The sequence below is a fragment of the Rutidosis leptorrhynchoides genome, chromosome 4, assembly GCF_046630445.1.
Source record: "Rutidosis leptorrhynchoides isolate AG116_Rl617_1_P2 chromosome 4, CSIRO_AGI_Rlap_v1, whole genome shotgun sequence".
Taxonomy (NCBI): Eukaryota; Viridiplantae; Streptophyta; class Magnoliopsida; order Asterales; family Asteraceae; genus Rutidosis; species Rutidosis leptorrhynchoides.
This window is the reverse complement of record NC_092336.1, coordinates 553,711,115-553,725,054: the sequence shown is the minus strand read 5'-3', so window position 1 is coordinate 553,725,054 and position 13,940 is coordinate 553,711,115.

Genomic DNA, 13,940 nt, shown 5'->3' with positions numbered 1-13,940 from the left:
CCTCACTTAAATTTCGGGACGAAATTTCTTTAACGGGTAGGTACTGTGACGACCCGGGAATATTCGACCAAATTTAAACTTAATCTTTATGTGTTTCCGATACGATAAGAAAAATCTGTAATATTTAGTCTCGAAAACTTTGGAACTATGTTCATATGTTTAATTACCCTTTGACTATTCCCGACGATTCACGGGCAATAAAATTGTAAAATAGATATGTGTATATATAGATATGTATGTATATAATAAATTGAAATACATTACTTCACCACATGATACTTAACAACACATATTTAATTTTATTCAATCACATATGACATTATATTAATTAATAATAAGACATTTCACATTTTGTAAACTTGTTTATACTACACACATAAAAATAATATTACTAATACACACACGCTATTATATTCAAACATCCAACTGGCACTTTACATTTTTCTCACCTTACACAATTTATAACTATACATAATTCAGCACACAACCACTATATATATATATATATATATATATATTTATATATATATATATATATATATATATATATATATATATATATATATATATATATATATATATATATATATATATATATATATTAAAAATGCAAATTATATATAAAGATAAGGATCCAAAATTTGCTTTGCCATGTGTTATACTTTTCAAGTATGGCCAACCACGTTTTTTTTTTAAATAAATCATGTGGGACCACATGAAGTTATTGGTCGACAGAAATAGATTTAGAAAAAGGGACGTTCAATTATTTTTTGTTTTTTTAAAGTAACATGGATGATGGAAGATGACTTGAATCATTGGCGTATTATTTTTCTTTCTTTTCTTTGGCAGACGTTTTACAAACAAGGGATCCCACATCCCACTTGATATTATACCAACTCATAAATTATATATATACCCACTAACACTGAATATAGATATATTATATGCACACACACATATGAAAACCAACAAACACTCTAATCACAAAAACCCCACTACGTAATATATCAGTTACTACTTAGATTTATGTTATATTTTTTTTTGAGATTCAATGAACCACATTTTTCTATTATATACAGAATCATATGGACATACATCCACACGAAGACATACACATATATATTTTTAGTTCGTGATCAAATATGATCATCTTCACCCTCCCTACACTCGACAACCGCAAGCAAACCCACCTAATCCGCCATTGTCGATCAACACTCAATCTCCTCCGGGAACCAACATACACCACACTACAAACCACCTTTTTCTCTTTCCACCATCGATCTTCAACTCCGGTTACCATAATCCACCACCATCATCGACACCACAAGATCACCACCTTAAGTTACCATAATCAGGCTGCTGTACATTCACCTGCAACCATCGATAATAGTTACCGGTAACTGCAGTTTCTATAAAAACGTTTATGTCCCATGAACAATCACCAACTGCAGCCACCATCTACTACAGTTCTTTTATTTTTTTTCTTGGTTAAACCAAATACCAACATCACATCTTCGATTCCCTTTTACTGCTGCAGTTTCTGTTTTTATCTTAAACTGTGAATGAAGGATAATGATGATGTTCGAGTAAAGATGATGATGATGACATGATTCAAAGAAGTATGATATTATTGTTGTTATTTTTCTGGTCAGTTTCAAACCCAAAACACTCCTTCTTCGACACCCACGTTATCTTCTATCATTATATGTTTATGTTCGACAGCTCCCACAACCATCTCTTGTTCGATACTATTGCTACGGTGGTCAAAGAAGGCTGCTACAACTTGATTAAGACACCGACGTTTTCTTTCTTTCTTTAAGACAGGTTGGATTTGATTTTTCTTTTATTGGGCTTGTTTTGGTTATATGTTAATGGACTTGTGAAACTAGCGTTTTTATTCATGTTCGAAATTAAAGGGTTTTGCTGTTGGGCTTATTAATAAATTCGGAATGGGCTATTGATTTTTAACCCAGGCTAGTAACAATTCTTTTGAATGAGTAGGCTTCGACTGGGTTTCTACTTGTACACGATTGATGATAGATAATAATGATGAATGATGGGCTGTGATGGTGAGGTCGTGGAGGATTATGGTGATGATTAAAATGATAACATGATTATGAAATGGGTTAGAGGAAGAACTAAAATAATATGGTGTATAATTAAATGGGTTGAGTATGTTAACAGAAGGACAGAATTGGAGTAATGGTTAAGGGTGTTGGTGTAGTAGTGGGAGGTCACGGGTTCGAGACTAGGCAGAGACATTTTTTTTAAAAAAAGCCTAATGAGGTAGTTTTCATACTAAGATTACTTCTATTGTTATTATTATTATTATAAATATTATTGGTATTATTGATATTATTATTAATAATTGTTATTATGTTAATAAATAATAGGATTAATATTATTATGTTTTTTTGATTTTACTAAATATTATCATTTGGTAGTACTAGTATTATTATCATAATTACTATTGATACAAGTATTATCATTATTATGATTATTATTATCATTATTAGTGTTATTATAAAAATAACACAATTTATTACTAATTTCATTAGTATTAATATTAGTATCATTGCATAAGTATTAGTATAATTATTAACATACGTATTATTACTAATGTTGTCAGTATTATCATAAGTATGATTAGTATTATTAGTATTATTATCATTCTTATTATTATTAGTATCAAGATTTACATTTGCACTGAAAATTTTATATTATAACAAGATTTCCCTTTGAATTAAAAACAATCATTTATTATTATTATTATTATTAACAGGTATTATCTATATCATTACTATAAAATCATCATTACTATAAAAATCACCATTATTATTAAAAGTATTATTTTTATAAAAACTAACATTTTATCTTATCATTATTATTATCATTACTTTTATTATTATTATCAAAACTATTAATATCAATATCATTACTAAAAATCTAATTATTATTAATATTAATATTATCATAAAAAGATACAAATTGTTACTTATATTATTCTACCAAATAAATAGCTATATAAGAATATATTTAGTACATATCACATAATAACATTAATATTTTCATAATAAATAAAGTATATAAAATAAATATAGTTAATTTAGTTATTAATAAAACATATAAATTACTAAAATAACAATTAATGATAATACATAAACTTGTCAATTACGATTATACGTTTTAATATATATACAAATAATATAGGTTCGTGAATCCGAGGCCAACCCTATACTCGTTCAATGTCGTCATATGTATTTTCACTACAAAATACATTAGGTGAGTTTTATTTGCTCCCTTTTTACTCTTTACGTTTTTGGGCTGAGAATAATGTAAATGCTTTATTAACTGGTTTACAATATTTATATGCGTGAGTTTCATTAATCCCTTTTTAAATGCTTTTGCAATATATATTTTTGGGACTGAGAATTACATGCGCTGCTTTTATAAATGTTTTACGAAATAGACACAAGTAATCGAAACTACATTATATGGTTGAATGATCGAAATCGAATATGCCCCTTTTTATTAAGTCTGGTAATCTAAGAATTAGGGAACAGACACCCTAATTGACGCGAACTCTAAAGATAGATCTATCGGGCCCAACAAGCCCCATCCAAAGTACCGGATGCTTTAGTACTTCGAAATTTATATCATGTCCGAAGGAGGATCCCGGAATGATGGGGATATTCTTATATGCATATTGTGAATGTCGGTTACCAGGTGTTCAATCCATATGAATGATTATTTTTGTCTCTATGCATGGGACGTATGTTTATGGGAAATGGAAATATGAAATCTTGTGGTCTATTAAAATTATGAAAATGATCGTTTATGATAAACTAATGAACTCACCAACCTTTTGGTTGACACTTTAAAGCATGTTTATTCTCAGGTATGAAAGAAATCTTCCGCTGTGCATTTGCTCATCTTAGAGATATTACTTGGAGTCATTCACGACATATTTCAAAAGACGTTGCATTCTAGTCGTTGAGTTCATCAAGATTATTATTAATTCAAATATAGTTAGATATATTATGAAATGATATGCATGTCGTCAACTTTCGATGAAATGAAAGTTTGTCTTTTCAAAAACGAATGCAATGTTTGTAAAATGTATCATATAGAGGTCAAGTACCTCGCGATGTAATCAACTGTTGTGAATCATTTTTAATCGATATGGACTTCGTCCGGATGGATTAGGACGGAAATGTCCCGTTCTTATTGATTAAAAACGTTCCATATTACTTGATTTCGTTGCGAGGTTTTGACCTCTATATGAGACGTTTTTCAAAGACTGCATTCATTTTTAAACAAACCATAACCTTTATTTCATCAATAAAGGTTTAAAACGCTTTACGTAGATTATCAAATAATGATAATCTAAAATATCCTGTTTACACACGACCATTACATAATGGTTTACAATACAAATATGTTACAACAAAATAAGTTTCTTGAATGCAGTTTTTACACAATATCATACAAGCATGGACTCCAAATCTTGTCCTTATTTAAGTATGTGACAGCGGAAGCTCTTAATAATCACCTGAGAATAAACATGCTTAAAACGTCAACAAAAATGTTGGTGAGTTATAGGTTTAACCTATATATATCAAATCGTAACAATAGACCACAAGATTTCATATTTCAATACACATCCCATACATAGAGATAAAAATCATTCATATGGTGAACACCTGGTAACCGACAATAACAAGATGCATATATAAGAATATCCCCATCATTCCGGGACACCCTTCGGATATGATATAAATTTCGAAGTACTAAAGCATCCGGTACTTTGGATGGGGTTTGTTAGGCCCAATAGATCTATCTTTAGGATTCGCGTCAATTAGGGTGTCTGTTCCCTAATTCTTAGATTACCAGACTTAATAAAAAGGGGCATATTCGATTTCGATAATTCAACCATAGAATGTAGTTTCACGTACTTGTGTCTATTTTGTAAATCATTTATAAAACCTGCATGTATTCTCATCCCAAAAATATTAGATTTTAAAAGTGGGACTATAACTCACTTTCACAGATTTTTACTTCGTCGGGAAGTAAGACTTGGCCACTGGTTGATTCACGAACCTATAACAATATATACATATATATCAAAGTATGTTCAAAATATATTTACAACACTTTTAATATATTTTGATGTTTTAAGTTTATTAAGTCAGCTGTCCTCGTTAGTAACCTACAACTAGTTGTCCACAGTTAGATGTACAGAAATAAATCGATAAATATTATCTTGAATCAATCCACGACCCAGTGTATACGTATCTCAGTATTGATCACAACTCAAACTATATATATTTTGGAATCAACCTCAACCCTGTATAGCTAACTCCAACATTCACATATAGAGTGTCTATGGTTGTTCCGAAATATATATAGATGTGTCGACATGATAGGTCGAAACATTGTATACGTGTCTATGGTATCTCAAGATTACATAATATATAATACAAGTTGATTAAGTTATGGTTGGAATAGATTTGTTACCAATTTTCACGTAGCTAAAATGAGAAAAATTATCCAATCTTGTTTTACCCATAACTTCTTCATTTTAAATCCGTTTTGAGTGAATCAAATTGCTATGGTTTCATATTGAACTCTATTTTATGAATCTAAACAAAAAAAGTATAGGTTTATAGTCGGAAAAATAAGTTACAAGTCGTTTTTGTAAAGGTAGTCATTTCAGTCGAAAGAACGACGTCTAGATGACCATTTTAGAAAACATACTTCCACTTTGAGTTTAACCATAATTTTTGGATATAGTTTCATGTTCATAATAAAAATCATTTTCTCAGAATAACAACTTTTAAATCAAAGTTTATCATAGTTTTTAATTAACTAACCCAAAACAGCCCGCGGTGTTACTACGACGGCGTAAATCCGGTTTTATGGTGTTTTTCGTGTTTCCAGGTTTTAAATCATTAAGTTAGCATATCATATAGATATAGAACATGTGTTTAGTTGATTTTAAAAGTCAAGTTAGAAGGATTAACTTTTGTTTGCGAACAAGTTTAGAATTAACTAAACTATGTTCTAGTGATTACAAATTTAAACCTTCGAATAAGATAGCTTTATATGTATGAATCGAATGATGTTATGAACATCATTACTACCTTAAGTTCCTTGGATAAATCTACTGGAAAAGAGAAAAATGGATCTAGCTTCAATGGATCCTTGGATGGCTCGAAGTTCTTGAAGCAGAATCATGACACGAAAACAAGTTCAAGTAAGATCATCACTTGAAATAAGATTGTTATAGTTATAGAAATTGAACCAAAGTTTGAATATGATTATTACCTTGTATTAGAATGATAACCTACTGTAAGAAACAAAGATTTCTTGAGGTTGGATGATCACCTTACAAGATTGGAAGTGAGCTAGCAAACTTGAAAGTATTCTTGATTTTATGAAACTAGAACTTTTGGAGTTTATGAAGAACACTTAGAACTTGAAGATAGAACTTGAGAGAGATCAATTAGATGAATAAAATTGAAGAATGAAAGTGTTTGTAGGTGTTTTTGGTCGTTGGTGTATGGATTAGATATAAAGGATATGTAATTTTGTTTTCATGTAAATAAGTCATGAATGATTACTCATATTTTTGTAATTTTATGAGATATTTCATGCTAGTTGCCAAATGATGGTTCCCACATGTGTTAGGTGACTCACATGGGCTGCTAAGAGCTGATCATTGGAGTGTATATACCAATAGTACATACATCTAAAAGCTGTGTATTGTACGAGTACGAATACGGGTGCATACGAGTAGAATTGTTGATGAAACTGAACGAGGATGTAATTGTAAGCATTTTTGTTAAGTAGAAGTATTTTGATAAGTGTATTGAAGTCTTTCAAAAGTGTATAAATACATATTAAAACACTACATGTATATACATTTTAACTGAGTCGTTAAGTCATCGTTAGTCGTTACATGTAAGTGTTGTTTTGAAACCTTTAGGTTAACGATCTTGTTAAATGTTGTTAACCCAATGTTTATAATAACAAAAGAGATTTTAAATTATTATATTATTATGATATTATGATGTACGAATATCTCTTAATATGATATATATACATTAAATGTCGTTACAACGATAAACGTTACATATATGTCTCGTTTCAAAATCATTAAGTTAGTAGTCTTGTTTTTACATATGTAGTTCATTGTTAATATAATTAATGATATGTTTACTTATCATAATATCATGTTAACTATATATATAACCATATATATGTCATCATATAGTTTTTTACAAGTTTTAACGTTCGTGAATCACCGGTCAACTTGGGTGGTCAATTGTCTATATGAAACCTATTTCAATTAATCAAGTCTTAACAAGTTTGATTGCTTAACATGTTGGAAACATTTAATCATGTAAATATCAATCTCAATTAATATATATAAACATGGAAAAGTTCGGGTCACTACAGTACCTACCCGTTAAATAAATTTCGTCCCGAAATTTTAAGCTGTTGAAGGTGTTGACGAATCTTCTGGAAATAGATGCGGGTATTTCTTCTTCATCTGATCTTCACGCTCCCAGGTGAACTCAGGTCCTCTACGAGCATTCCATCGAACTTTAACAATTGGTATCTTGTTTTGCTTAAGTCTTTTAACCTCACGATCCATTATTTCGACGGGTTCTTCGATGAATTGAAGTTTTTCGTTGATTTGGATTTCATCTAACGGAATAGTGAGATCTTCTTTAGAAAAACATTTCTTTAAATTCGAGACGTGGAAAGTGTTATGTACAGCCGCGAGTTGTTGAGGTAACTCTAGTCGGTAAGCTACTGGTCCGATACGATCAATAATCTTGAATGGTCCAATATACCTTGGATTTAATTTCCCTCGTTTACCAAATCGAACAACGCCTTTCCAAGGTGCAACTTTAAGCATGACCATCTCTCCAATTTCAAATTCTATATCTTTTCTTTTAATGTCAGCGTAGCTCTTTTGTCGACTTTGGGCGGTTTTCAACCGTTGTTGAATTTGGATGATCTTCTCGGTAGTTTCTTGTATAATCTCCGGACCCGTAATCTGTCTATCCCCCACTTCACTCCAACAAATCGGAGACCTGCACTTTCTACCATAAAGTGCTTCAAACGGCGCCATCTCAATGCTTGAATGGTAGCTGTTGTTGTAGGAAAATTCTGCTAACGGTAGATGTCGATCCCAACTGTTTCCGAAATCAATAACACATGCTCGTAGCATGTCTTCAAGCGTTTGTATCGTCCTTTCGCTCTGCCCATCAGTTTGTGGATGATAGGCAGTACTCATGTCTAGACGAGTTCCTAATGCTTGCTGTAATGTCTGCCAGAATCTTGAAATAAATCTGCCATCCCTATCAGAGATAATAGAGATTGGTATTCCATGTCTGGAAATGACTTCCTTCAAATACAGTCGTGCTAACTTCTCCATCTTGTCATCTTCTCTTATTGGCAAGAAGTGTGCGGATTTGGTGAGACGATCAACTATTACCCAAATAGTATCAAAACCACTTGCAGTCCTTGGCAATTTAGTGATGAAATCCATGGTAATGTTTTCCCATTTCCATTCCGGGATTTCGGGTTGTTGAAGTAGACCTGATGGTTTCTGATGCTCAGCTTTGACCTTAGAACACGTCAAACATTCTCCTACGTATTTAGCAACATCGGCTTTCATACCCGGCCACCAAAAATGTTTCTTGAGATCCTTGTACATCTTCCCCGTTCCAGGATGTATTGAGTATCTGGTTTTATGAGCTTCTCTAAGTACCATTTCTCTCATATCTCCAAATTTTGGTACCCAAATCCTTTCAGCCCTATACCGGCTTCCGTCTTCCCGAATATTAAGATGCTTCTCCGATCCTTTGGGTATTTCATCCTTTAAATTTCCCTCTTTTAAAACTCCTTGTTGCGCCTCCTTTATTTGAGTAGTAATGTTATTATGAATCATTATATTCATAGATTTTACTCGAATGGGTTCTCTGTCCTTCCTGCTCAAGGCATCGGCTACCACATTTGCCTTCCCCGGGTGGTAACGAATCTCAAAGTCGTAATCATTCAATAATTCAATCCACCTACGCTGCCTCATATTCAGTTGTTTCTGATTAAATATGTGTTGAAGACTTTTGTGGTCGGTATATATAATACTTTTGACCCCATATAAGTAGTGCCTCCAAGTCTTTAATGCAAAAACAACCGCGCCTAATTCCAAATCATGCGTCGTATAATTTTGTTCGTGAATCTTCAATTGTCTAGACGCATAAGCAATCACCTTCGTTCGTTGCATTAATACACAACCGAGACCTTGCTTTGATGCATCACAATAAATCACAAAATCATCATTCCCTTCAGGCAATGACAATATAGGTGCCGTAGTTAGCTTTTTCTTCAATAACTGAAACGCTTTCTCTTGTTCATCATTCCATTCAAATTTCTTCCCTTTATGCGTTAATGCAGTCAAGGGTTTTGCTATTCTGGAAAAGTCTTGGATGAACCTTCTGTAGTAACCAGCTAGTCCTAAAAACTGGCGTATGTGTTTCGGAGTTTTCGGGGTTTCCCACTTTTCAACAGTTTCTATCTTTGCCGGATCCACCTTAATACCTTCTTTGTTCACTATGTGACCGAGGAATTGAACTTCTTCCAACCAAAATGCACACTTTGAAAACTTAGCGTACAATTCTTCCTTTCTCAATACTTCTAACACCTTTCTCAAATGTTCACCGTGTTCTTGGTCATTCTTTGAGTAAATAAGTATGTCATCAATGAAAACAATGACAAACTTGTCAAGGTATGGTCCACACACTCGGTTCATAAGGTCCATGAACACAGCTGGTGCATTAGTTAAACCAAACGGCATGACCATAAACTCGTAATGACCGTAACGTGTTCTGAAAGCAGTCTTTGGAATATCATCTTCTTTCACCCGCATTTGATGATACCCGGAACGTAAGTCAATCTTTGAATAAACAGACGAGCCTTGTAGTTGATCAAATAAGTCGTCGATTCTCGGTAGTGGGTAGCGGTTCTTGATGGTAAGTTTGTTCAACTCTCGGTAGTCGATACACAACCTGAATGTACCATCTTTCTTCTTGACAAACAAAACAGGAGCTCCCCACGGTGATGTGCTTGGTCGAATGAAACCACGCTCTAAAAGTTCTTGTAATTGGCTTTGCAGTTCTTTCATCTCGCTGGGTGCGAGTCTGTAAGGAGCACGAGCTATTGGTGCAGCTCCTGGTACAAGATCTATTTGAAATTCAACGGATCGATGTGGGGGTAATCCCGGTAATTCTTTCGGAAATACATCGGGAAATTCTTTTGCAATGGGAACATCATTGATGCTCTTTTCTTCAGTTTGTACTTTCTCGACGTGTGCTAGAACAGCATAGCAACCTTTTCTTATTAGTTTTTGTGCCTTCAAATTACTAATAAGATGTAGCTTCGTGTTGCCCTTTTCTCCGTACACCATTAAGGGTTTTCCTTTTTCTCGTATAATGCGAATTGCATTTTTGTAACAAACGATCTCTGCTTTCACTTCTTTCAACCAGTCCATACCGATTATCACATCAAAACTCCCTAACTCTACTGGTATTAAATCAATCTTAAATGTTTCGCTAACCAGTTTAATTTCTCGATTCCGACATATATTATCTGCTGAAATTAATTTACCATTTGCTAATTCGAGTAAAAATTTACTATCCAAAGGCGTCAATGGACAACTTAATTTAGCACAAAAATCTCTACTCATATAGCTTCTATCCGCACCCGAATCAAATAAAACGTAAGCAGATTTATTGTCAATAAGAAACGTACCCGTAACAAGCTCCGGGTCTTCCTGTGCCTCTACCGCATTAATATTGAAAACTCTTCCACGGCCTTGTCCATTCGTGTTCTCCTGGTTCGGGCAATTTCTAATAATGTGGCCTGGTTTTCCACATTTATAACAAACTACATTGGCATAACTTGCTCCGACACTACTTGCTCCGCCATTACTCGTTCCGACACCATTTGTTCCTTTCGTTCTATTAACCCCTGGTCCGTAGACCTCACACTTCGCCGCGCTATGACCATTTCTTTTACACTTGTTGCAAAATTTGGTGCAGAACCCCGAGTGATTCTTTTCACACCTTTGGCATAGCTGCTTCTGAATTGGTATCATATTGTATAAAGATTCATAATATATTTACTCATATTATAAACAATTATAAGTTAATATTTATATGTCGACACATCTATATATATTTCGGAACAACCATAGACACTCTATATGTGAATGTTGGAGTTAGCTATACAGGGTTGAGGTTGATTCCAAAATATATATAGTTTGAGTTGTGATCAATACTGAGATACGTATACACTGGGTCGTGGATTGATTCAAGATAATATTTATCGATTTATTTCTGCACATCTAACTGTGGACAACTAGTTGTAGGTTACTAACGAGGACAGCTGACTTAATAAACTTAAAAAATCAAAATATATTAAAAGTGTTGTAAATATATTTTGAACATACTTTGATATATATGTATATATTGTTATAGGTTCGTGAATTAACCAGTGGCCAAGTCTTACTTCCCGACGAAGTAAAAATCTGTTAAAGTGAGTTATAGTCCCACTTTTAAAATCTAATATTTTTGGGATGAGAATACATGCAGGTTTTATAAATGGTTTACAAAATAGACACAAGTACGTGAAACTACATTCTATGGTTGAATTATCAAAATCGAATATGCCCCTTTTTATTAAGTCTGGTAATCTAAGAATTAGGGAACAGACACCCTAATTGACGCGAATCCTAAAGATAGATCTATTGGGCCTAACAAACCCCATCCAAAGTACCGGATGCTTTAGTACTTCGAAATTTATATCATATCCGAAGGGTGTCCCGGAATGATGGGGATATTCTTATATATGCATCTTGTTAATGTCGGTTACCAGGTGTTCACCATATGAATGATTTTTATCTCTATGTATGGGATGTGTATTGAAATATGAACTCTTGTGGTCTATTATTATGATTTGATATACTGAGAATAAACATGCTTAAAACGTCAACAAAAATGTTGGTGAGTTATAGGTTTAACCTATATATATCAAATCGTAACAATAGACCACAAGATTTCATATTTCAATACACATCCCATACATAGAGATAAAAATCATTCATATGGTGAACACCTGGTAACCGACAATAACAAGATGCATATATAAGAATATCCCCATCATTCCGGGACACCCTTCGGATATGATATAAATTTCGAAGTACTAAAGCATCCGGTACTTTGGATGGGGTTTGTTAGGCCCAATAGATCTATCTTTAGGATTCGCGTCAATTAGGGTGTCTGTTCCCTAATTCTTAGATTACCAGACTTAATAAAAAGGGGCATATTCGATTTCGATAATTCAACCATAGAATGTAGTTTCACGTACTTGTGTCTATTTTGTAAATCATTTATAAAACCTGCATGTATTCTCATCCCAAAAATATTAGATTTTAAAAGTGGGACTATAACTCACTTTCACAGATTTTTACTTCGTCGGGAAGTAAGACTTGGCCACTGGTTGATTCACGAACCTATAACAATATATACATATATATCAAAGTATGTTCAAAATATATTTACAACACTTTTAATATATTTTGATGTTTTAAGTTTATTAAGTCAGCTGTCCTCGTTAGTAACCTACAACTAGTTGTCCACAGTTAGATGTACAGAAATAAATCGATAAATATTATCTTGAATCAATCCACGACCCAGTGTATACGTATCTCAGTATTGATCACAACTCAAACTATATATATTTTGGAATCAACCTCAACCCTGTATAGCTAACTCCAACATTCACATATAGAGTGTCTATGGTTGTTCCGAAATATATATAGATGTGTCGACATGATAGGTCGAAACATTGTATACGTGTCTATGGTATCTCAAGATTACATAATATATAATACAAGTTGATTAAGTTATGGTTGGAATAGATTTGTTACCAATTTTCACGTAGCTAAAATGAGAAAAATTATCCAATCTTGTTTTACCCATAACTTCTTCATTTTAAATCCGTTTTGAGTGAATCAAATTGCTATGGTTTCATATTGAACTCTATTTTATGAATCTAAACAAAAAAAGTATAGGTTTATAGTCGGAAAAATAAGTTACAAGTCGTTTTTGTAAAGGTAGTCATTTCAGTCGAAAGAACGACGTCTAGATGACCATTTTAGAAAACATACTTCCACTTTGAGTTTAACCATAATTTTTGGATATAGTTTCATGTTCATAATAAAAATCATTTTCTCAGAATAACAACTTTTAAATCAAAGTTTATCATAGTTTTTAATTAACTAACCCAAAACAGCCCGCGGTGTTACTACGACGGCGTAAATCCGGTTTTATGGTGTTTTTCGTGTTTCCAGGTTTTAAATCATTAAGTTAGCATATCATATAGATATAGAACATGTGTTTAGTTGATTTTAAAAGTCAAGTTAGAAGGATTAACTTTTGTTTGCGAACAAGTTTAGAATTAACTAAACTATGTTCTAGTGATTACAAGTTTAAACCTTCGAATAAGATAGCTTTATATGTATGAATTGAATGATGTTATATATTATATTTAGTAAATGTATATTACATAATGACACCGTATGTGCTAACTTCCTCCGTAGCTTATGGGATTTTAGTATTATATATGCATATGTAAATTATGTATTGCAGGGTACTAATCTACATCCTATAATCTATTTCTTATCGAAAATCCTTCATCTGATCGTACGAGATGAATCCCTCAACCAGTTCGAGTCCATCAGATTTCGATAGCTATTTCGATAGTTATTCCGACAGCTATTTCGATATGGATTTCAACTCGAGCTCCGAAAGCAGAGTAACCGGAATGAATCGATCAATTAGCCATCATCTATTCTGAATGAATTG